At 41.3% G+C, this 24,467-nt stretch overlaps 1 pseudogene; it reads right to left on the reverse strand.

The window, feature by feature from the left end:
• Positions 1-15,290, reverse strand: part of LOC125537137 (ubiquitin-like modifier-activating enzyme atg7) — a 110,719-nt pseudogene extending 95,429 nt beyond the window's left edge.
• Positions 15,291-24,467: the final 9,177 nt, after the last annotated feature.

Raw genomic sequence — 24,467 nt, forward strand, 5'->3', positions numbered from 1 at the left:
CACATCACTTAAGCCTTGCAAGCATTGCAACTAATGAGTTAGTTGTGGGATGATGTATTACGGAACGAGTAAAGAGACTTGTCGGTAACAAGATTGAACTAGGTATTGAGATACCGACGATCGAATCTCGGGCAAGTAACGTACCGACGACAAAGGGAACAACATATGTTGTTATGCGGTTTGACCGATAAAGATCTTCGTAGAATATGTAGGAGCCAATATGAGCATCCAGGTTCCGCTATTGGTTATTTACCGGAGACGTGTCTCGGTCATGTCTACATAGTTCTCGAACCCGTAGGGTCCGCACGCTTAAAGTTCGATGACGGTTATATTATGAGTTTATGTGTTTTGATGTACCAAAGGTAGTTCTGAGTCCCGGACGTGATCACAGACATGATGAGGAATCTCTAAATGGTTGAGACATGAAGATTGATATATTGGACGACTATATTCGGACACCGGAATGGTTCTGGGGGTTATCGGATATATACCGGAGTACCGGGGGTTACCGGAACCCCCCCCCCCCCCGGAGGTTAATGGACCTCATGGGCCCAATTGGTGGAAGATGAGAGGCGGCCAAGGGGCAGCCGCGCGCCCCTCCCCTCCCGAGTCCGAATTGGACTAGGAAGGGGGGCGGCGCCCCCCCCCCCTTTCCTTTCTCGCTCTTTCTCCTTCCCTCTCCCCTCCTACTCCAACATGGAAAGGGGGGAGTCCTACTCCAAGTGGGAGTAGGACTCCTCATGGGGCGCACCAAGGGTGGCCGGCCCCCTCCCCCTCCTCTACTCCTTTATATACGGGGAGGGAGGCACCCCCTAGAGACACAACAATTGATCCCTTGGATCTCTTAGCCGTGTGCGGTGCCCCCCTCCACCATAATCCACCTCGGTCATATCGTAGCAGTGCTTAGGCGAAGCCCTATGTCGGTAGAACATCATCGTCATCACCACGCTGTCGTGCTGATGGAACTCTCCCTCAAAGCTCGGCTAGATCGGAGTTTGAGGGACGTCATCGAGTTGAACGTGTGCAGAACACGGAGGTGTCGTGAGTTTGGTGCTTGATCGGTCGTATCGTGAAGACGTATGACTACATCAACCGCGTTGTGCTAACGCTGCCGCTTTCGGTCTACGAGGGTACGTGGACATACTCTCCCCTCTCGTTGCTATGCATCACCATGATCTAGCGTGTGCGTAGGAAATTTTTTGAAATTACTACGTTCCCCAACAATTACACTCATCAAGGATATGTACGATAATACTGTGACAAGTGTTCGAACAAGTGACGGCGACACTGATGACTTTCCGATTGAAATAGGACAGCACAAAGGGTCAGCTTTGAGCCATTATCTTTTTGCTTTGGTGATGGATGAGGTCACAAGGGATATACAAGAAGATATCCCATGGTGTATGCTCTTTTCAGATAATGTGGTGCAAGTCGGCGATAGTCGGACGGGGTTTAATAGAAAGTTAGAGCTGTAGAGACAAACTTTGGAATCGAAATTTTTTAGGCTTAGTAGAACTAAAAACCGAGTACATGAGGTGCGGTTTAAATACTACTAGGCATGAGAGAGGGTTAGCCTTGATGGGCACGTGGTACCTCAGAAGTACACCTTTCTATATGTCGGGTCGATGTTGCATAAGGATGGTGATATCGATGCATGTGAACCATCGAGTCAAAGCTAGATGGATGTTGTTGCTCTTGGTCTTGGCCTTGTAGACGTAGGCCATCCTCTTGCCGCCGTACCAGGCCACATCCTCCCTGGTGTTCACCCCCTCGATCTGCACCAGCGACGTCATCTCGTACTGGTTCGACTTGGGCCTCTTGTATTCGAGGATGGTGCCGCGGACGTAGAGCCTCACGCGCTGGCCGGTGCGTCTCACCATCTTGCTACTGCAGCGCCACCGGGGAGGAGAGGTTCGGGGTGAGCTGTGAGAAGGCAAGCGCAACCAGGAAGGGAGGATGGATGAAGTGGTGCCAAGCTTCTGGCGTCCTCTATGACAAGAGAATGCCACAAAAGCTAAAAGGCGGGTTTTATAGGACACCGATTGACCTAGAATGTTGTGTGGCACTGAATGTTGCCAACTAAAAGGCGACATGTCCAACAGTTAGGTGTAGCAGAGATGCAAATGTTGAGATGGATATGTGGCCACATAAGAAAAGATCAGGTCTGGAATGCTGATATTCATGATAGAGTTGGGGTAGCACCAATTGAAAAGAAGCTTGTCCAACATCGTCTGAGATGGTTTGGCATATACAATGCAGGCCTCCAGAAGCTCCAGTGCATAGTGGGACAGTTAAATCATGCTGATAATGTCAAGTGAGATCGGGATAGAGCAAACTTGACATGGGAGGAGCCCGTAAAGAGAGATATGAGGAACCAAGGAACTAGCCTACCTCAACTTGTTTAGGACTGAAAGGGGTACATTTTAGTATATACATGGGCACATGACTATAATCTGCAACATAGACAACTTGGAAGGCTTTATTACTGATATTCCTATATTTGGCTAGCTGGAAACCTACTTCCCCCCAGCTCTGTCATGTTCACCTGTCCGGACGGTGTCCGTGCAGTACTGTACGGGACACCTAAGGCACACATAAATGAGCTACAAAGAAGTAGGTCCCAAAACGCATATTCAACACCCGACGCCTTTTTGAACTTTGTAATCAACTACTCTTCATCGTTATCACTGACATACATACAAAAATTACATTTATGGACTTATCTTTCAGGAATTAAGTAGCTTACCCCCTCTTCATGATGTAATATCCTCGCAAAGAGCTCCACTGCTTTGCCAGATGCAATCGAGGTCAACCCAGGCATGGCTACTATTTCATTAAGGACTAACTGCAAAACAATACAAACAAGCAAATATGAAATTAATATTAAGGAACGGGTGTGAAAATTGTAAGTATAAAACAGAAACAAAAGGAGAAAAATTCCACAAATATAAGTCTTTATCTAGTATACATTGACAAAAGAACTCGAGTTGTTGTAGAAACAACTGCCTAATCTTTGGTGACCAAGAGCATCTTCGGTAGATAAATTATGTCCTGGACCAGCACCATGCCGCATGACAAGGTAACTGTCATATCCTGATGCTGAAGTGATAGCGATCTGTAGTGGAGACAGAAGACCTTTAGTTCCCAAGAGCCACTATATGATGTAGAAAGATGGGGGATGTATTACTTATTTAACTGAACCACATGACTAGAATATATTAATTATCCTCTAAAGCCATTAAGTATTAAGATTACTTGGTCAATATGAGCTGATAAGTATTGCAACCCCACGCATGAATAAGGTGTCTGAGATTAACCTCATTTTCGTTTGCGCAAAGTAGAGTTGGAAACCATCTACTCTCCCATGTGTCAGTCAACAAGAAAACCACATCACTGGAAGCTACTAATGCTTGAAAACGCTTGCAATTATCAAGAACACTTGACATTTTGGTTGGAGAAACCGGGTTCCTAGGCACTGGTATTTCCATCTGGATGCCTTCAACCTCCTAAAAGGTAGAAATTGTTAGCAACAAACAGATCTGTAGGAAATGTAATATTCAAGATGAAGGTAGCAACGACTTACAACTGCAGGACATCTCTCTTTTAGATGTGGAACTATCGCAGTGGCTCTTGGGACACCACAATCATTACCTATGTAGAGTGATTGTTTGACTACATCAGGAATGGCAACACAACCACCATCAACCACTGTTAGTTTCCGTACACCGCAGGTCTAAAGATTTGGTTCCACCAAAAATAAAAAGGTAGGAAAGATGTGTAAGGGCATATACTGTTAAAGTTTGTTGGAAGGGATAGTATTACAGTTCGTTACAAGGGAGCATATATCTAGTGGTAGCACAAAGTACAAATCATGAGTAAGCGGGAAACTTCACAGCCAAGAGCTCCAGCACCCAACACAAGGCATCAAGCGCTACGCAACTTGTTTAAAACAAGAGAGGGATGTCGCCATCCCATAAGCTTCAAGTGCATCACCTGCTTTTCTTCATCCTAGTTGTGTATATGATAAACAATCAAATAGATTTCATTTGTTGATGATGATGTGCAAAGGAAGGTAAATAATCTTCACTACCTTGTTGGATTCGGTGAGTCAAGATCGATGGGTTTCATTATCTTTTCTTTCTTTCGATCCCCAGCCTTTTCTCCCTCCCATCCAATAATTCCAGGCACATAATCAGAGCCATCCCAACCTGTAATCACAACTAATGTTAAAAACAATTGCTAATGAGATTGTAAAGATCTTATTCAGATCGATCATAATACCATGAGGTCCTGCAAATGATGCTTCACCAATAAGGGACTTCTCTAGATCAGGTTCCCCATGTCTTTCTCTATAGCACAAGAACTGAACTTTCTCGATTTTCCACCGCAGGCTCAGGAATGCAATGTAGTTTCTAAGAGCCCAGCCAGGGTAATCTTGATGACCATGATCATAAAATCCAAACAGGAGATGCTTTACCAAATAAAAGTGTAAGCAATGCATACTTGGAAGGTTCCAGAAATATTAAGAAAGTTGCAACAAGATATAATATTTTTTGCATATTATACATGAGGAGGATTTCAGAAAAAAAACACTAGAGAAATCAAAGATATTATGGTGTAGATCTTTTGGAGGAGAAGTCTATAGTTAGAAAAAACCTAGATGTAGATATTTTAGGTATTGGATCTTAAATATTCAGGCATAAGAAATATCTAGCACTTAGATAATTGTGGAGAATCTAGAGTAGAGATAATATCTACCGTAGGATTTGGAAAATTATTGCCACATGGCAGTATCTACATTGTAGAACTATAAACAAGGTGGCCTCACTCTCACCAAAGCAAGCAACAACTCATGGCTCAAACAAGTTGGGGTAGGGTAGACGTGAAACCCATAATATCTCGCGACCAACTCATGGATTTGGCACATGGATAGCAAGCTTCCACGCACCCCTGTTCATAGCTAGTTCTTTGGTGATACTCCAATCCTCCAGGTCTCTCTTAATGGACTCCTCCCATGTCAAATTCGGTCTACCCCGACCTCTCTTGACATTCTCCGCACGCTTTAGTCGTGTGCTATGCACTGGAGCTTCTAGAGGCTTGCATTGAATATTCCCAAACCATCATAGACGATGTTGGACAAGCTTCTCTTCAATTGGTGTTCACCAAAGCAAGCAAAGAGAAGAAAAGAAGCTACAAATATGATATCTTAGAAATGTCCAAAAAGGAGCCAGTGTAGAGATAGATAGCTACTAATTGTACTAATAATTTTATGTAAACCAAATAAAGAGCTAAATATGCCTCATGATAATATAATCTCCAAAAATGCATGGACCCTCAAACACTTTGATGCAAGACCAACCATCAATATTTTTCATTTTACATTTATAGAAACAATACATGAATAATAAGTATAAAGTTTAATATGAGATCACAAAAAGTTGTGATGAAATGGATGACACAAACATACCTTTTGGTGATCGCCCGAATAACCTTTCCAGCACTTAAGTTGTCTTATAACGATAGAAGAATCTGAGTATATATGGACCCAAAAAACGGAAAACCTAAAATAATTGTCAATAAATATAGCAAATTAGATAAATATATACAAGTAATGATAAGTTGTGAAATATTAATTTTAAATGACTTAACAAACTTGTGGTTTCATTTGAATCACGCCACACTTTCATTGATTTAGACAACAATGTTTCCTAAAGAAGTAAATACATGGCACTCATTACCTATCATAAAAAGATAAAATAATATATGTGATATTAGGTGCATTACCTCCTCTTGGCTTAGCACCTCTGAGGCGCTATGCAGTGTGAGAAAAGTCATTTTAGAGTTCAAAACCAACGAGGGGAATGCAACATCATAATAGACCTTCCAATTTTTCAGATCCACAAATGATATCACAAGAAACCTCAATAGAAGAGTAGGATCCTCTTCAATTTTACTAGATAAAATATCATAAAATATCTACATCCACAATATATACAACATAAAATTGTGAAAATTGACAAAAACTGGAAAGAATTAAGATTAAATATCTCCTATTAAACAATGTACCTTTTTCCCTTCTTCTTTGAGTAGAAGGTCCACATCTAGATTTTTGAAGCCCAACATGTTATTAGTGTTTATGAGGGTCCCCGTAACTATACAATTGTTCCTAGACTGAAATGGAGGTGATGCTTCTAATGATTTTGAGGATAGCCTGACGAGACCCAGAATTTACGAATGTGCGCACAAAGTATAACAGCCTAGCACAAAAATAAAAAAAATAATGTTAGTATATTCAAAAATACTAGAACGAGCCAAAACACACCCAGATAGTCAAACTAGAAGAATAAAAAACCACAAAATGCAAGTACTTCATGGTTGGGGCAGGGGAACTTGCTACCTCTTGAGCACTGTGTTGGTTTTCCCTTGAAGAGGAAAGGGTGATGCAGTAAAGCAGCGTAAGTATTTCCCTCAGTTTTTTAGAACCAAGGTATCAATCCAGTACGAGACCACGCTCGAGTCACCTCGTACCAACACAAGCAAATAAGAACCTCGCAACCAACGCGATAAAGGGGTTGTCAATCCCTTCACGGCCACTTGCAAGAGTGAGATCTGATAGAGATGATAATGATAAGATAAATATTTTTGGTATTTTTATGATATAGATTGAAAGTAAAGATTGCAAAATAAAATAGATGGGAAACTTGTATGATGGAGAATAGACCTGGGGGCCACAGGTTTCACTAGTGGCTTCTCTCAAGATAGCATAAGTGTTACGGTGGGTGAACAAATTACTGTCGAGCAATTGATAGAAAAGTGAATAATTATGAGAATATCTAGGCATGATCATGTATATAGGCATCACGTCCGTGACAAGTAGACCGAAACGATTCTGCATCTACTACTATTACTCCACACATCGACCGCTATCCAGCATGCATCTAGAGTATTAAGTTCATAAAAATAGAGTAACGCCTTAAACAAGATGACATGATGTAGAGGGATAAACTCATGCAATATGATGTAAACCCCATGTTTTTATCCTCGATGGCAACAATACAATACGTGTCATTTCCCTTTGTCACTGGGATCTAGCACCGCAAGATTGAACCCAAAGCTAAGAACTTCTCCCATTGCAAGAAAGATCAATCTAGTAGACCAAACCAAACTGATAATTCGAAGAGACTTGCAAAGATAAACCACTCATACATAAAAGAATTCAGAGAAGATTCAAATATTGTTCATAGATAGACTTGATCATAAACCCACAATTCATCGGATCTCGACAAACACAGCGCAAAAGAAGATTACATCGAATAGATCTCCAAGAGAATTGAGGAGAACTTTGTATTGAGATCCAAAGAGAGAGAAGAAGCCATCTAGCTACTAGCTATGGACCCAAAGGTCTGAAGTAAACTACTCACACATCATCGGAGAGGCCATGGAGTTGATGTAGAGGCCCTCCGTGATCAATGCCCCCTCCGGCGGAGCTCTGGGAAAGGCCCCAAGATGGGATCTCTTGGGTACATAAGGTTGCGGCGGTGGAAATAGGGTTTCGTGGTGCTCCTGGATGTTTGCGGGGTATATGGATATATATAGGAGGAAGAAGTAGGTCGGTGGAGCAACGAGGGGCCCACGAGGGTGGAGGGCGCACCCAGGGGGGTGGGCGCGCCCCCCTACCTCGTGGCCTCCTCAATTGTTTCTTGACGCCCACTCCAAGTCTCCTGGATCACGTTTGTTCCAAAAATAACGCTCTCGAAGGTTTCATTCCATTTGGACTCTGTTTGATATTCCTTTTTGGCGAAACACTAAAATAGGCCAAAAAAATAGCAATTTGGGCTGGGCCTCCGGTTAATAGATTAGTCCCAAAATAATATAAAAGTGTAAAAATAAGCCCATTAACATCCAAAATAGATAATATAATGGCATGGAGCAATCAAAAATTATAGATATGTTGGAGACGTATCAAGCACCCCCAAGCTTAATTCCAGCTCGTCCTCGAGTAGGTAAATGATAAAAATAGAATTTTTGATGTGGAATGCTTCCTAACATATTTCTCAATGTAATTTTTCTTTACTGTGGCATGAAGGTTCAGATCCGAAAGATTCAATATAAAAGTTTAATATTGACATAGAAATAATAATACTTCAAGCATACTAACTAAGCAATCATGTCTTCTCAAAATAACATGGCCAAAGAAAGTTATCCCTACAAAATCATATAGTCTGGCTATGCTCTATCTTCATCACACAAAATATTAAATCATGCACAACCCCGATGACAAGCCAAGCAATTGTTTCATACTTTTGATCTCAAACTTTTTCAATCTTCACGCAATATATGAGCATGAGCCATGGATATAGCACTATGGTGGAATAGAATGGTGGTTGTCAAGAAGAAAAAAAGGAGAAGATAGTCTCGCATCAACTAGGCGCATCAACGGGATATGGAGATGCCCATCAATAGATATCAATGTGAGTGAGTAGGGATTGCCGTGCAATGGATGCACTAGAGCTATAAGTGTATGAAAGCTCAACAAAAGAAACTAAGTGGGTGTGCATCCAAATTTCTTGCGCACGAAGACCTAGGGCAATTTGAGGAATCCCATCATTGGAATATACAAGCCAAGTTCTATAATGTAAAATTCCCACTAGTTTATGAAAGTGACAACATAGGAGACTCTCTATCATGAAGATCATGGTGCTACTTTGAAGCACAAGTGTGGAAAAAGGATAGTAACATTGTCCCTTCTCTCTCTTTCTCTCACATTTTTTTATTTGGGCCTTCTTCTTTTGGCCTCTTTCCCTTTTCTTCGTCCGGAGTCCCATCCCGACTTGTGGGGGAATCATAGTCTCCATCATCCTTTCCTCACTGGGACAATGTTCTAATAATGATGATCATCACACTTCTTTTTTACTTACAACTCAAGAATTACAACTCAATACTTAGAACAAAATATGACTCTATGTGAATGCCTCCAGCAGTGTACCGGGATATGCAATGAATCAAGAGTGACATGTATGAAAAAATTATGAACGGTGGCTTTGCCACAAATACGATGTCAACTACATGATCATGCAAAGAAATATGAGAATGATGAAGTGTGTCATAGCAAACGGAACGGTGGAAAGTTGCATGGCAATATATCTCGGAATGGCTATGGAAATGCCATAATAGGTAGGTATGGTGGCTGTTTTGAGTAAGGTATATGGTGTGTTTATGGTACCGGCAAAAGTTGTGCGGTACTAGAGAGGCTAGCAATGGTGGAAGGGTGAGGGTGCATATAATCCATGGACTCAACATTAGTCATAAAGAACAAACATACTTATTGCAAAAATCTATTAGTTATCGAAAAAAAGTACTACGCGCATGCTCCTAGGGGGATAGATTGGTAGGAAAAGACCATCACTCGTCCCCGGCCGCCACTCATAAGGAAGGCAATCAATAAATAAATCATGCTCCGACTTCATCACATAACGGTTCACCATACGTGCATGCTATGGGAATCACAAACTTCAACACAAGTATTTCTCAAACTCACAACTACTCAACTAGCATGACTCTAATATCACCATCTCCATATCTCAAAACAATCATCAAGTATCAAACTTCTCTTAGTATTCAATGCACTTATATGAAAGTTTTTATTATGCCTAAAAGAAAATTGCCATGTTGTTCTAAAGGACTCTCAAAATAGTATAAGTGAAGCATGAGAGATCAATTATTTCTATAAAATAAAACCACCACCGTGCTCCAAAAGATATAAGTGAAGCACTAGAGCAAAAACTATATAGCTCAAAATATATAAGTGAAGCACATAGAGTATTCTAATAAATTCTAATTCATGTGTGTCTCTCTCAAAAGGTGTGTGCAGCAAGGATGATTGTGGTAAACTAAAAAGCAAAGACTCAAATCATACAAGACGCTCCAAGCAAAACACATATCATGTGGCGAATAAAAATATAGCTCCAAGTAAAGTTACCGATGAACGAAGACAAAAGAGGGAATGCCTTCCGGGGCATCCCCAAGCTTAGGCTTTTTGGTGTCTTTGTATTTACCTTGGGGTGCCTTGGGCATACCCAATCTTAGGCTCTTGCCACTCCTTGTTCCATAAATCATCGAATCTTTACCCAAAACTTGAAAACTTCACAACACAAAACTTTACAAGAAAATCTCGTGAGCTCCGTTAGCGAAAGAAAACAAAACACCACTTCAAGATAATGTAATGAAATCATTATTTATTTATATTGGTGTTAAACCTACTGTATTCCAACTTCTCTATGGTTTATAAACTCTTTTACTAGTCATAGATTCATCAAAATAAGCAAACAACACATGAAAAACAGAATCTGTCAAAAATAGAACAGTCTGTAGTAATCTGTAGCTAACGCAAACTTCTGGAATACAAAAAATTCTAAAATAAATTTCTGGACGTGAGGAATTTATCTAGTAATCATCTGCAAAAAGAATTAACTAAATATCACTCTACAATAAAAAATGGCAGCAATTCTCGTGAGCGCTAAAGTTTCTGTTTTTTACAGCAAGATCAAAAAGACTTTCCCCAAGTCTTCCCAACGGTTCTACTTGGCACAAACACTAATTAAACACAAAAACACAACCAAAACAGAGGCTAGATAAATTATTTATTGAATAACAGCAAGGAAAATATTGGGTTGTCTCCCAACAAGCGCTTTTCTTTAAAGCCTTATAGCTAGGCCTAAGATTTCAACGATGCTCACATGAAAGACAAGAATTGAAGCACAAAGAGAGCATCATAAAACATGTGACAAACACATCTAAGTCTAACATAATTCCTATGCATAGGCATCTTATAGGAAAACAAATTATCAAGGCAAGCAAAAACTAGCTTATGCAAGGAAGCGGAAAGAAACAATAGCAATCTCAACATAACGAGAGGTAATTTAGTAACATGAAAATTTATACCACCATATTTTCCTCTTTCATAATAATTGCATGTGGGATCATAAGAAAATTCAACAAAATAGCTATCACATGAAATATTTTCAACACGATCCACATGCATGCAAAGTTGACACTCTTCCAAAATAGTGGGATTAACATTAACTAAAGTCATGACCTCTCCAAACCCACTTTTATCAAAAAATTCATAAGATTGAACATTCTCCAAATATGTGGGATCTAAAGTTGACACTCTTCCAAACCCACTTTCAATAATATTGCAAACACTATTATCAATCTCATATTCATCATGGAGCTTAAATAAATTTTCAAGATCAAAAGAAGAATCACCCCAATCATGATCATTGCAACAAGTAGTAGACATAGCAAAACTAGCATCCCCAAGCTTAGGTTTTGCATATTATAAGCACAATTGACATTAATAGAATTTATACTATCATCATTGCAAATCAAGCTTTCTATTCAAAGATCCATCGTGAATCACTACATAATGTACTTCATCACAATTTTCAGATTCACGAATTTCAAGCAAAACTTCATAAAGATAATCTAGTGCACAAAACTCACTAGCAATTGGTTCATCATAATTGGATCTCTTAAAAAGATTAGCAAGCGGATGAGGATCCATATATCTTAGGTTCTCTGTTTAGCAATAAATAAACAACTATTCCAACCAAACGAGCAAACGAGCCAAGTAAGACATCAAAGCAAATGAAAAGATGAACAGAAGAAGGGAGAATAAAATGGCAAGGGTGAAGTGGGGGAGAGGAAAACGAGAGGCAAATGGCAAATAATGTAATGCGGGGGATAAGAGTTTGTGATGGCTACTTGGTATGTCTTGACTTGGCGTAGATCTCCCCGGCAACGGCGCCAGAAATCCTTCTTGCTACCTCTTGAGCACTGCGTTGGTTTTCCCTTGAAGAGGAAAGGGTGATGCAGTAAAGCAGCATAAGTATTTCCCTCAGTTTTTGAGAACCAAGGTATCAATCCAGTAGGAGACCACGCGCGAGTCACCTCATACCTACACAAACAAATAAGAACCTCACAACCAACGCGATCAAGGGGTTGTCAATCCCTTCACGGCCACTTGCAAGAGTGAGATCTGATAAAGATGATAATGATAAAATAAATATTTTTGGTATTTTTATGATATAGATTGAAAGTAAAGATTGCAAATAAAATATATGGGAAACTTGTATGATGGAGAATAGACCCGGGGGCCATAGGTTTCACTAGTGGCTTCTCTCAAGATAGCATAAGTATTACGGTGGGTGAACAAATTATTGTCGAGCAATTGATAGAAAAGCGAATAATTATGAGAATATCTGGGCATGATCATGTATATAGGCATCACGTGCGTGACAAGTAGGCCGAAACAATTCTGCATCTTCTACTATTACTCCACACATCGACCGCTATCCAGCACGCATCTAGAGTATTAAGTTCATAAGAACAGAGTAACGCCTTAAGCAAGATGACATGATGTAGAGGGATAAACTCATGCAATATGATGTAAACCCCATCTTTTTATCCTCGATGGCAACAATACAATACGTGTCATTTCCCTTTGTTTCACTGGGATCGAGCACCGCAAGATTGAACCCAAAGCTAAGCACTTCTCCCATTGCAAGAAAGATCAATCTAGTAGGCCAAACCAAACTGATAATTTGGAGAGACTTGCAAAGATAAACCAATCATACATAAAAGAATTCAGAGAAGATTCAAATATTGTTCATAGATAGACTTGGTCATAAACCCACAATTCATCGGATCTCGACAAACACACCGCAAAAGAAGATTACATCGAACAGATCTCCAAGAGAATCGAGGAGAACTTTGTATTGAGATCCAAAGAGAGAGAAGAAGCCATCTAGCTACTAGCTATGGACCTGAAGGTCTGAAGTAAACTACTCACACATCATCGGAGAGGCCATGGAGTTGATGCAGAGGCCCCCCGTGATCAATGCCCCCTCCGGCGGAGCTCTGGAAAAGGCCCCAAGATGGGATCTCTTGGGTACAGAAGGTTGCGGCGGTGGAAATATGGTTTCATGGTGCTCCTGGATGTTTGCGGGGTATATGGATATATATAGGAGGAAGAAGTAGGTCGGTGGAGCAACGAGGGGCCCACAAGGGTGGAGGGCGCGCCCCCTGCCTCATGGCCTCCTCGATTGTTTCTTGACGTCCACTCCAAGTCTCCTCGATCACGTTTGTTCCAAAAATAACGCTCCCGTAGGTTTCATTCCGTTTGGACTCCATTTGATATTCCTTTTCGGCGAAACACTAAAATAGGCAAAAAAAACAGCAATTTGGGCTGGGCCTCCAGTTAATAGGTTAGTCCCAAAAATAATATAAAAGTGTAAAAATAAGCCCATTAACATCCAAAATAGATAATATAATAGCATGGAGCAATCAAAAATTATAGATACGTTGGAGACGTATCAGAATTCCACTTCTTTTCAGGATTCCCAAGAGTTGTTTCCCATAGAGAAAATAATCTTGTGAGTGTTCACAACAAAGTGTACAAGCAGAAAGAGCAATCATGGCTAAAACAATAATTTGATAAACAAATGATGTTAGCACGGGATGGAACAAAATTTGCTAGCAAGTTACACACGAAGAGTACCATCCAAAGCAACATTTGAAGTAAACCTTATGGAGTGCACACAAAATATAAGAAACTATTTTCAAGAAACATTGAGCCGACAACCGTGTAATTGGTTCCTGGCACTTTCCCAACTGCACCCGCGAGCGACCGGGGGAACCCTAGCACGCCGCCTCCACCCCAACCCTCCTCTCACGCCCCTCCTCCTCCTGCCACCACCGAGTGAAGTCTGGCCTCCTGGATCTGGAAGGGTGGCTCGGGGCCTCCTGGACGGCAATGGGGCGGCACGACTGTCGTGGCTGGGTGGCAGCATAATCCGGGATGGCGTTCGGATGTGCCCTGGTGTCAACAGACTTTGACGGGTAGCGCGGATCCAATATGTCTTGGTGGATGCCATTCGACAGCGTAATGGTGTAGGGGGCAGCCCATTTCATGTTGGTCTTGCCATCGCGCTTGTGCTCTCCTTCCATGTTATGCAGTTGTGGTGTCAATCCGAGTCGGGCGCCCCTGAAGCTGTTGTGTTGTCGGGCAGATCTGCGCGGATGGTCACAGTCTGGTGGCGTGCGGGCTTGCCACGGCCAAGGTCAAATAACTAGGGCGGAGCTTGCTCGACAGAAGCCGTCAGCAGCCACTCGGTGTGTTGCCCCCAGTCCAAGGGGACTGGCTGGAGACGCAGGCGCGGGCACTTCCTACAGTGCAGGTGCTAACCCAAACTCGTTGGTTCATGTCAGGCTATGAGTGGATGGAATGACTCTACACTTCCTACCGTGGTTGATGTGTTGTGAAGTGGGAAATTGACGGTGTCTCGAGAGATGGATTCCGGGGGCGGCGTCCTCGGGTAGTGATCTGCATGGTTGGCTCTTGGCGGGCATCATGCTTCTTTGTTGCGTGAGCAGCAAGGGGTATAGCGGCGGGCGGCTCAGGCTCGTTCTCTGCCGTTGGCAGTAGCGATGCCGAGATCCAGATCTGGAGGCTTGTGTTCGTCATGGTGGTCCTGGATGCCTCGTTGTGGCACGGGCGAACTTTTGAGCGAAAGCTCCGCGCTTTGGTGCTGACACACGCGGTTGCCGCTCTCCTCTTGAGCACGTCGTTGTGGTTCTCCTCTCCGTGCTAGTTTACTGGGTAAAGACCCTTGTCCGTCTCGGACTCGGCAATGGTGACTCTTAGCGTTGTTTTCCCTCCTGGGGGCATTGTCATGGAGCTTAGTTATCTGGGGCATATCGTGTCACTGTATTCAGGTTTTCCTGTGTTAGTTCTCGACCACATAGGCGTGTATGTTTATGTTGTCCGGTTATGTCCGGATCTGCTTTGTACGAGAGGCTCCTCATTACCTTGTATATATCGTTCAACCATGCACCTTGGTTTGATGCTTTATCTATAAAAAAGCGGGGCCAGAGCCAATTTCAAGAAGAAACATTGCACCACCAACTGGAGGAGCACGGATCTAAAAAAACTCCAGGAGCACCCACAGCTAAGACCACCTTCAATTCGATGCATGAAATACATAACCTCCATCTGCCCTAAATCTCTGCTATCGAAAAATTCTGAGACAATCAACGTGGAAAGGGTGCTCACCAGTGATGGGGACTGGGGAGTCGTCAATGCCGAGGACGTCGAGCTTGAGGCAGTGGACGGCATCCCAGAATCCTGGATCAATGCAGCTCTCGATGGCCTCCATCTCGAGCGGACGCGCGTGCGTCTCAGCTTTCACCGCCATCTTCCGTCTCGTCTTTTGGATTTCAATAACCCTTGCAATTGGAGCAGGGTTTGCTCTGGCTTATGTACTCCCTCCATTCCACAATGTAGTGCCTATAGATTTTTCTAAAAATCAAACTTTGCCAAATTTGATCAAGTTTATACAAAAAACTATATACATCTACAATAGCAAACATGTACATTCCGAAAATATAACTCATGATGTATCCAATGATATGCATTTGGTATTCTAGATGTACCTATTTTTCTCTATAAATATGGTCAAACTTTGTAATGTTTGACTTCTGAGAAAATCTATAGGCACTACATTATGTATAACTGCTGCACACGACATTGCGTTTGGTCAAGGAAAATCGGGGGTAACAACGAAACCGTCTTCAAATAGTAATTCGACTCGACCTTAACCTTTGCAGCTTCCCTCCAAAAAAAAGTCGGCCATGCTCTGGCCCAGGCCGGCCGACCGAGTTGGCAGCCTGTCAGGACCCAAACTTTTTTTACATGGACTCAACCTTGATGAGCTCCTAAAGTCTAAAGATTCTGAAGAATTGCACATTTTCACTGCTCACTTGCAGCTCACTTACCTCTCCGCTGTGGCTGACGACTGAGCACCGTCTATCTTGGATCCGATGGTATTCCTTCATATCAAAATATAAGACATTTTTGCAGTTCAATTCTCCCTCTGAGGGTCTCCCTGTGGTTGGTAGTATTGTTTGTCTCCTTTCTTGGGCCGTTCCTGATGCTGGCTATCTTATCTCGTGTACTCCCTATGTTCCTAAATATTTGTCTTTTTAGAGATTTCAAATGGACTATCACATACGGATGTATATAGACATATATTCACTCATTTTACTCTGTATGTGGTCATTTGTTGAAATCTCTAGAAAGACAAATATTTAGAAACGGAGGGAGTATTTGACTTGAACCCTAGCCGCTGGCTGGCATAAGCTTACTTGTAATCTCCTAAATTCTAGCAAGCATTCTTTTAGTAAATCCCTTTGACATGCTAAGCTTCCCCTGTTTCTAAGTGTTCCATCTCTGAATCTATCTCTCTGTTCACTCAAATCCCTTGCATGTACAATGGAAGTGTTGGGGAACGTAGTATTTCAAAATTTTCCTACAATCACGCAAGATCTATCTAGGAGAAGCATAGCAACGAGCAGGGAGAGTGTCTCCACGTACCCTCGTAGACCGAAAGCGGAAGCGTTTAGTAACGCGGTTGATGTAGTCGAACGTCTTCGCGATCCAACCGATCAAGTACCAGCACCTCCGCGATCTATACACATTCAGCTCGGTGACGTCCCTCGAACTCTAGATCCAACTGAGGCCAAGGGAGAGTTTCATCAGCACAACGGCGTGGTGACGGTGATGATGAAGTTACCGACGCAGGGCTTCGCCTAAGCACTACGACAATATGACCGAGGTGGAAAACTGTGGAGGGGGCACCGCACACGACTAAGAAATCAACTTGTGTGTCTATGGGGTGCCCCCCTCCCCCATATATAAAGGAGGGGAGGAGGGGGCCGGCCGGCCTCAAGGGGCGCTGATGTCTACTACACAACCTTCTTCTTGTAGACGTTGTTGGGCCTCCAAGTGCAGAGGTTTGTAGGACAGTAGCAAATTTCCCTCAAGTGGATGACCTACGGTTTATCAATTTGTAGGAGGCGTAGGATGAAAATGGTCTCTCTCAATCAACCCTGCAACCAAATAACAAAGAGTCTCTTGTGTCCCCAACACACCCAATACAATGGTAAATTGTATAGGTGCACTAGTTCGGCGAAGAGATGGTGAAACAAGTGGTATATGGATGGTAGATAAAGGTATTTGTAATCTGAAAATATATAAACAGCAAGGTAACTAATGATAAAAGTGAGCGTAAACAGTATTGCAATGCTAGGAAACAAGGCCTAGGGTTCATACTTTCACTAGTACAAGTCCTCTCAACAATAATAGCATAATTGGATCACATAACTATCCCTCAACATGCAACAAAGAGTCACTCCAAAGTCACTAATAGCGGAGAACGAACGAAGAGATTATGGTAGGGTACGAAACCACCTCAAAGTTATTCTTTCCAATCAATCCGTTGGGCTATTCCTATAGGTGTCTGAAAGTGCGTTATATCGACTAGAGGGGGGGTGAATAGGTGATTTTTATGAAAGTCTTCAAAATGTGAGAGTTATGAAGACAAACAGTGAAGATTATGCCTATTACTATGCAGCGGAAGTTAGATTACACTAGGCCAGCCATGGTCATGTATTCGATAGAGTGAAAGCGCAATGACAAACAGCTTTAGTGTAATAAGGATCAGGTAGGAAGAAGTTATGAAGCCAAACAGATCATATATTCATGTTGTGAAGACAAAAGATAAAGCAAGCATGCAATGGCTTCACAATGAATAACTGTAAGTAAAAGGAAGTGAAGATGAAACCAGTGACACGTTGAAGACAATGATTTGTTGGACCAGTTCCAGTTGCTGTGACAACTGTATGTCTGGTTGGAGCGGCTAGGTATTTAAACCAAAGGACACACAGTCCCGGACACCCAGTCAAGGACACTTAGTCCAAGACACCCAGTCCTCACCGTTTTCTCCTTGAGCTAAGGTCACACAGACCTTGCCCAATCACTCTGGTAAGTCTTCAAGGTAGACTCCCAAACCTTCACAGACTTCGTTCACCGGCAATCCACAATTTCTCTTGGATGCTCAGAACGCGACGCCTAACCGTCTGGAGGATGCACAGTCCTCAAGTGTAATAAGTCTTCAGATCACACAGACACGAAGACTTAAGTGATGCCCAATTTACTCTGGCTCTGGGTGGTTAGGGCTTTTCTCCTCACTAGGAATTTTTCTTTCAAAGGCTTCGAGGTGGGTTGCTCTCAAACGACAAAAGCCGTGCACTGAAATCTGAGCAGCCAACCGTTTATGGTTGTGGGGGTGGACTATTTATAGCCACTTGGCAACCCGACCTGATCTGTCCGAAATGACCCTGGGTCACTAAGGAACTGACACGTGTACCAACGGTCGAATTTTGAACTCACACGGCAACTTTACTTGGGCTACAAGTAAAGCTGACTTGTCTGACTCTGGACAAGATTTTCTCTCAAAGTCTTTGCTCGAAGACATAGGATTTGAATTAGGCATCACTTCAGTCATTCTGACTGGTTCTCTTGGACCCCACTTAACAGTACGGTGATTCCTATGACACAACATAAATGATATAAAACTACAAAGGATCTAAGTCTTCGAGTTCCATAAGCTTCATAGGGAGTCTTCTCATGTCATTGTGTTCAATATGAATATCTTCATAAACCACCATTGTCTTCAATGTCTTCGTACATTTTTAGGGGTCATCTCTGGTAGTAAAACCGAATCAATGAGGGACTTCTACCTGTGTTTTCCTGCAATTCTCACAAACACATTAGTCCCTCAACTAGGTTTGCCGTCAATACTCCAAAACCAACTAGGGGTGGCACTAGATGCACTTACAGTGTCACAAACAGCCCTAGAGTTCGTACTAGAATAACACCTTAAGACACAAATCAATCAAAACCCTAATGTCACCTAGATACTCCAATGTCACCTCAAGTATCCGTGGATATGATTATACGATATGCATTACACAATCTCAGATTCATCTATTCAACCAACACATAGAACGTCAAAGAGTGCCCCAAAGTTTCTACCGGAGAATCATGATGAAAACGTGTGCCAACCCCTATGCATAGGTTCATGGGCGGAACCCGCAAGTTGATCACCAAAACATACATCAAGTGAATCACGTGGTATTCCATTGTCACCACAGATACGCACGGCAAGACATACATCAAGTGTTCTCAAATCTTTAAAGACTCAATCCGATAAGATAACTTCAAAGGGGAAACTCAATCCATTACAAGAGAGTAGAGGGGGGAGAAAACATCATAGGATCCAACTATAATAGCAAAGCTCGCGATACATCAAGATCGTATCACCTCAAGAACACGAGAGAGAGAGAGAGAGATCAAACACATAGCTACTGGTACATACCCTCACCCCCGAGGGAGAACTACTCCCTCCTCGTCATGGAGAGCACCGGGATAATGAAGATGGCCACCGGAGAGGGATTCCCCCTTTGGCAGGGTGCCGGAACAGGTCTAGATTGGCTTTTGGTGGCTACAGAGGCTTCTGGCGGTGGAACTCCCGATCTTTGTGCTCTCGGATCGTTTTAGGGTATATGGAGATATATAGGCGGAAGAAGTATGTCAGGGGGGCCACGAGGGGCCCACGAGGGTGGAGGGCGCGCCCTAGGGGGGTGGGCGCGCCCCCTACCTCGTGGCCTCCTCGAAGCATCCCATACATGCACTTCAAGTCTTCTGGGCTTCTTTCCTTCCAAAAATGAGTTCCATGAAGTTTCAGGTCAATTGGACTCCGTTTGATTTTCCTTTTCTTCGAAACCCTAAAACAAGGTAAAAATAGAAGCTGGCACTGGGCTCTGGGTTAATAGGTTAGTCCCAAAAATGATATAAAAGTGTATAATAAAGCCCATAAACATCCAAAATAGTAGAAATATAGCATGGAGCAATCAAAAATTATAGATACATTGGAGACGTATCAGCATCCCCAAGCTTAATTCCTGCTCGTCCTCGAGTAGGTAAATGATAAAAACAGACTTTTTGATGTGGAATGCTACTTGGCATAATTTCAATGTAATTCTTCTTAACTGTGGCATGAATATTCAGATCCGAAAGATTCAAGACAAAAGTTTAATATTGACATAAAAATAATAATACTTCAAGCATACTAACTAAGCAATCATGTCTTCTCAAAATAACATGGCCAAAGAAAGCTATCCCTACAAAATCATATAGTTTAGTCATGCTCCATTTTCGTCACACAAGAATGTTCTCATCATGCACAACCCCGATGACAAGCCAAGAAATTGTTTCATACTTTAGTAATCTCAAACTCATAAACCTTCACGCAATACATGAGCACGAGCCATGGACATAGCACTATGGGTGGAATAGAATGTGATGATGGGGGTTTTGTGGAGAAGACAAAAAGGAGAAAGTCTCACATCAACCAGGCTAATCAATGTGCTATGGAGATGCCCACCGATTGATGTTAATGCAAGGAGTAGGGATTGCCATGCAACGGATGCACTAGAGCTATAAATGTATGAAAGCTCAACAAAAGAAACTAAGTGGGTGTGCATCCAACTTGCTTGCTCACGAAGACCTAGGGCACTTGAGGAGGCCCATTGTTGGAATATACAGGCCAAGTTCTATAATGAAAATTCCCACTAGTATCTGAAAGTGACAAAACAACAGACTCTCTATCATGAAGATTATGGTGCTACTTTGAAGCACAAGTGTGGCAAAGGATAGTAGCATTGTCCCTTCTCTATTTTTCTCTCATTTTTTTGGCCTTCTCTTTTTTTATGGCCTTTCTCTTTTTTTTGGGCCTTCTCTTTTTTTATTTTTTTTATTCCTCACTTGGGACAATGCTCTAGAAAATGATGATCATCACACTTCTATTTATTTACAACTCAATGATTAGAACTCGATACTAGAACAAAAGATGATTCTATATGAATGCCTCCAGCGGTGTACCGGGATATGCAATGAATCAAGAGTGACATGTATGAAAGAATTATGAACGGTGGCTTTGCCACAAATACTATGTCAACTACATGATCATGCTAAGCAATATGACAATGATGAATGTGTCATGATAAACGGAACGGTGGAAAGTTGCATGGCAATATATCTCGGAATGGCTATGGAAATGCCATAATAGGTAGGTATGGTGGCTGTTTTGAGGAAGATATAAGGAGGTTTATGTGTGAAAGAGCGTATCATATCACGGGGTTTGGATGCACCGGCAAAGTTTGCACCAACTCTCAATGTGAGAAAGGGCAATGCACGGTACCGAAGAGGCTAGCAATGATGGAAGGGTAAGAGTGAGTATAATCCATGGACTCAACATTAGTCATAAAGAACTCACATACTTATTGCAAAAATCTACAAGTCATCAAAAACCTTGGCACTACGCGCATGCTCCTAGGGGGATAGATTGGTAGGAAAAGACAATTGCTCGTCCCCGACCGCCACTCATAAGGAGGACAATCAAATAACACCTCATGTTTCAAATTTGTTACACAACGTTCACCATACGTGCATGCTACGGGACTTGCAAACTTCAACACAAGCATTTCTCAAATTCACAACTACTCAACTAGCACGACTTTGATATTATTACCTCCATATCTCAAAACAATCATCAAGCATCAAACTTCTCTTAGTATTCAACACACTCATAAGAAAGTTTTTACTATTCTTAGGTGCCTAGCATATTAGGATTATTTAAGCAAATTATCATGCTATTTAAGACTCTCATAATAATATAAGTGAAGCATGAGATTTCATCTATTTCTTCAAAATAAAACTACCACCATGCTCTAAAATATATAAGTGAAGCGCTAGAGCGAATGACAAACTACTCCGAAATATATAAGTGAAGATCAATGAGTAGTTAAATAATTATGCAACTATGTGAAGACTCTCTAACATTTAATAATTTCAGATATTGGTATTTTATTCAAACATCAAGCAAAACTAAATAAAATAAATTGACGCTCCAAGCAAAACACATATCATGTGGCGAATAAAAATATAGCTCCAAGTAAAGTTACCGATGAACGAAGACGAAAGAGGGGATGCGTTCTGGGGCATCCCCAAGCTTAGGCTTTTGGTTGTCCTTGAATATTACCTTGGGGTGCCTTGGGCATCCCCAAGCTTAGGCTCTTGCCACTTCTTATTCCATAATCCATCGAATCTTTACCCAAAACTTGAAAACTTCACAACACAAAACTTAAAGTAGAAAACTCGTGAGCTCCGTTAGCGAAAGAAAGCAAAACACCACTTCAAGGTACTGTAATGAAATCATTATTTATTTATATTGGTGTTAAACCTACTGTATTCCAACTTATCTATGGTTTATAAACTATTTTACTAGCCATAGATTCATCAAAATAAGCAAACAACACACGAAAAACAGAATCTGTCAAAAACAGAACAGTCTGTAGTAATCTGTAACTAACACAAACTTATGGAACCCCAAAAATTATAAAATAAATTGCTGGACCTGAGTAATTTATCTATTAATCATCTGAAAAAAGAATTAACTAAATATCACTCTCCAAATAAAAATGGAAGCAATTCTCATGAGCACTAAAGTTTCTGTTTTTTACAGTATGATCATAAAGACTTCACCCAAGTCTTACCAAAGGTTCTACTTGGCAGAAAAACTAATTAAAACATAAAAACTCAACCATAACAGAGGCTAGATAAATTATTTATTACTAAATAGTAGCAAAAAGCAAGGAACAAAAATAAAATTGGGTTGCCTCCCAACAAGCGCTATCGTTTAACGCCCCTAGCTAGGCATGATGATTTCAATGATGCTCACATAAAAGATAAAAATTGAAACATAAAGAGAGCATCATGAAGAATATTACTAGCACATTTAAGTCTAACCCACTTCCTATGCATAGGGATTTTGTGAGCAAACAACTTATGGGAACAATAATCAACTAGCATAGGAAGGCAAAACAAGCATAACTTCAAAACTTTAAGCACATAGAGAGGAAACTTGATATTATTGCAATTCCTACAAGCATAAGTTCCTACCTCATAATAATTTTCAGTAGCATCATGAATGAATTCAACAATATAACCAGAACCTAAAGCATTCTTTTCATGATCTACAAGCATAGAAATTTTATTACTCTCCACACAAGCAAAATTCTTCTCATGAATAATAGTGGGAGTAAACTCAACAAAATAATTATCATGTGAGGCATAATCCAATTGAAAACTAAAATCATGATGAAACGTTTCATGGATATCATTATTCTTTATAGCATACAAGTCATCACAATAATCATCATAGATAGCAACTTTGTACTCATAATCAATTGGAACCTCTTCTGGAATAGTGGATTCATCACCAAATAAAGTCATGACCTCTCCAAATCCACTTTCATCAATATAATCATCATAAATAGAAGGCATGCTATCATCATAATAAATTTGCTCATCAAAACTTGGGGGACAAAAAATATCATCTTCATCAAACATAGCTTCCCCAAGCTTGTGGCTTTGCATATCATTAGCATCATGGATATTCAAGGAATTCATACTAACAACATTGCAATCATGCTCATCATTCAAATATTTAGTGCCAAACATTTTAATGCATTCTTCTTCTAAGACTTTGGCACAATTTTCCTTTCCATCATACTCAAGAAACATATTAAAAAGATGAAGCGTATGAGGCAAACTTAATTCCATTATTTTGTAATTTTCTTTTATAAACTAAACTAGTGATAAAACAAGAAACAAAAAGATTCGATTGCAAGATCTAAAGATATACCTTCAAGCGCTAACCTCCCCGGCAACGGCGCCAGAAAAGAGCTTGATGTCTACTACACAACCTTCTTCTTGTAGACGTTGTTGGGCCTCCAAGTGCAGAGGTTTGTAGGACAGTAGCAAATTTCCCTCAAGTGGATGACCTAAGGTTTATCAATCCGTAGGAGGCATAGGATGAAAATGGTCTCTCTCAAGCAACCGTGCAACCAAATAACAAAGAGTCTCTTGTGTCCCCAACACACCCAATACAATGGTAAATTGTATAGGTGCACTGGTTGGGCGAAGAGATGGTGAAACAAGTGGTATATGGATGGTAGATAAAGGTATTTGTAATCGGAAAATATATAAACAGCAAGGTAACTAATGATAAAAGTGAGTGTAAACAGTATTGCAATGCTAGGAAACAAGGCCTAGGGTTCATACTTTCACTAGTGCAAGTCCTCTCAACAATAATAACATAATTGGATCACATAACTATCCCTCAACATGCAACAAAGAGTCACTCCAAAGTCACTAATAGCGGAGAACGAACGAAGAGATTATGGTAGGGTACGAAACCACCTCAAAGTTATTCTTTCCAATCAATCCGTTGGGCTATTCCTATAGGTGTCACAAACAGCCCTAGAGTTCGTACTAGAATAACACCTTAAGACACAAATCAATCAAAACCCTAATGTCACCTAGATACTCCAATGTCACCTCAAGTATCCGTGGGTATGATTATATGATATGCATCACACAATCTCAGATTCATCTATTCAACCAACACATAGAACCTCAAAGAGTGCCCCAAAGTTTCTAC

The sequence above is a fragment of the Triticum urartu genome, chromosome 2A, assembly GCF_056163025.1.
Source record: "Triticum urartu cultivar PI428250 chromosome 2A, HENAU_Tu73, whole genome shotgun sequence".
Lineage (NCBI taxonomy): Eukaryota > Viridiplantae > Streptophyta > Magnoliopsida > Poales > Poaceae > Triticum > Triticum urartu.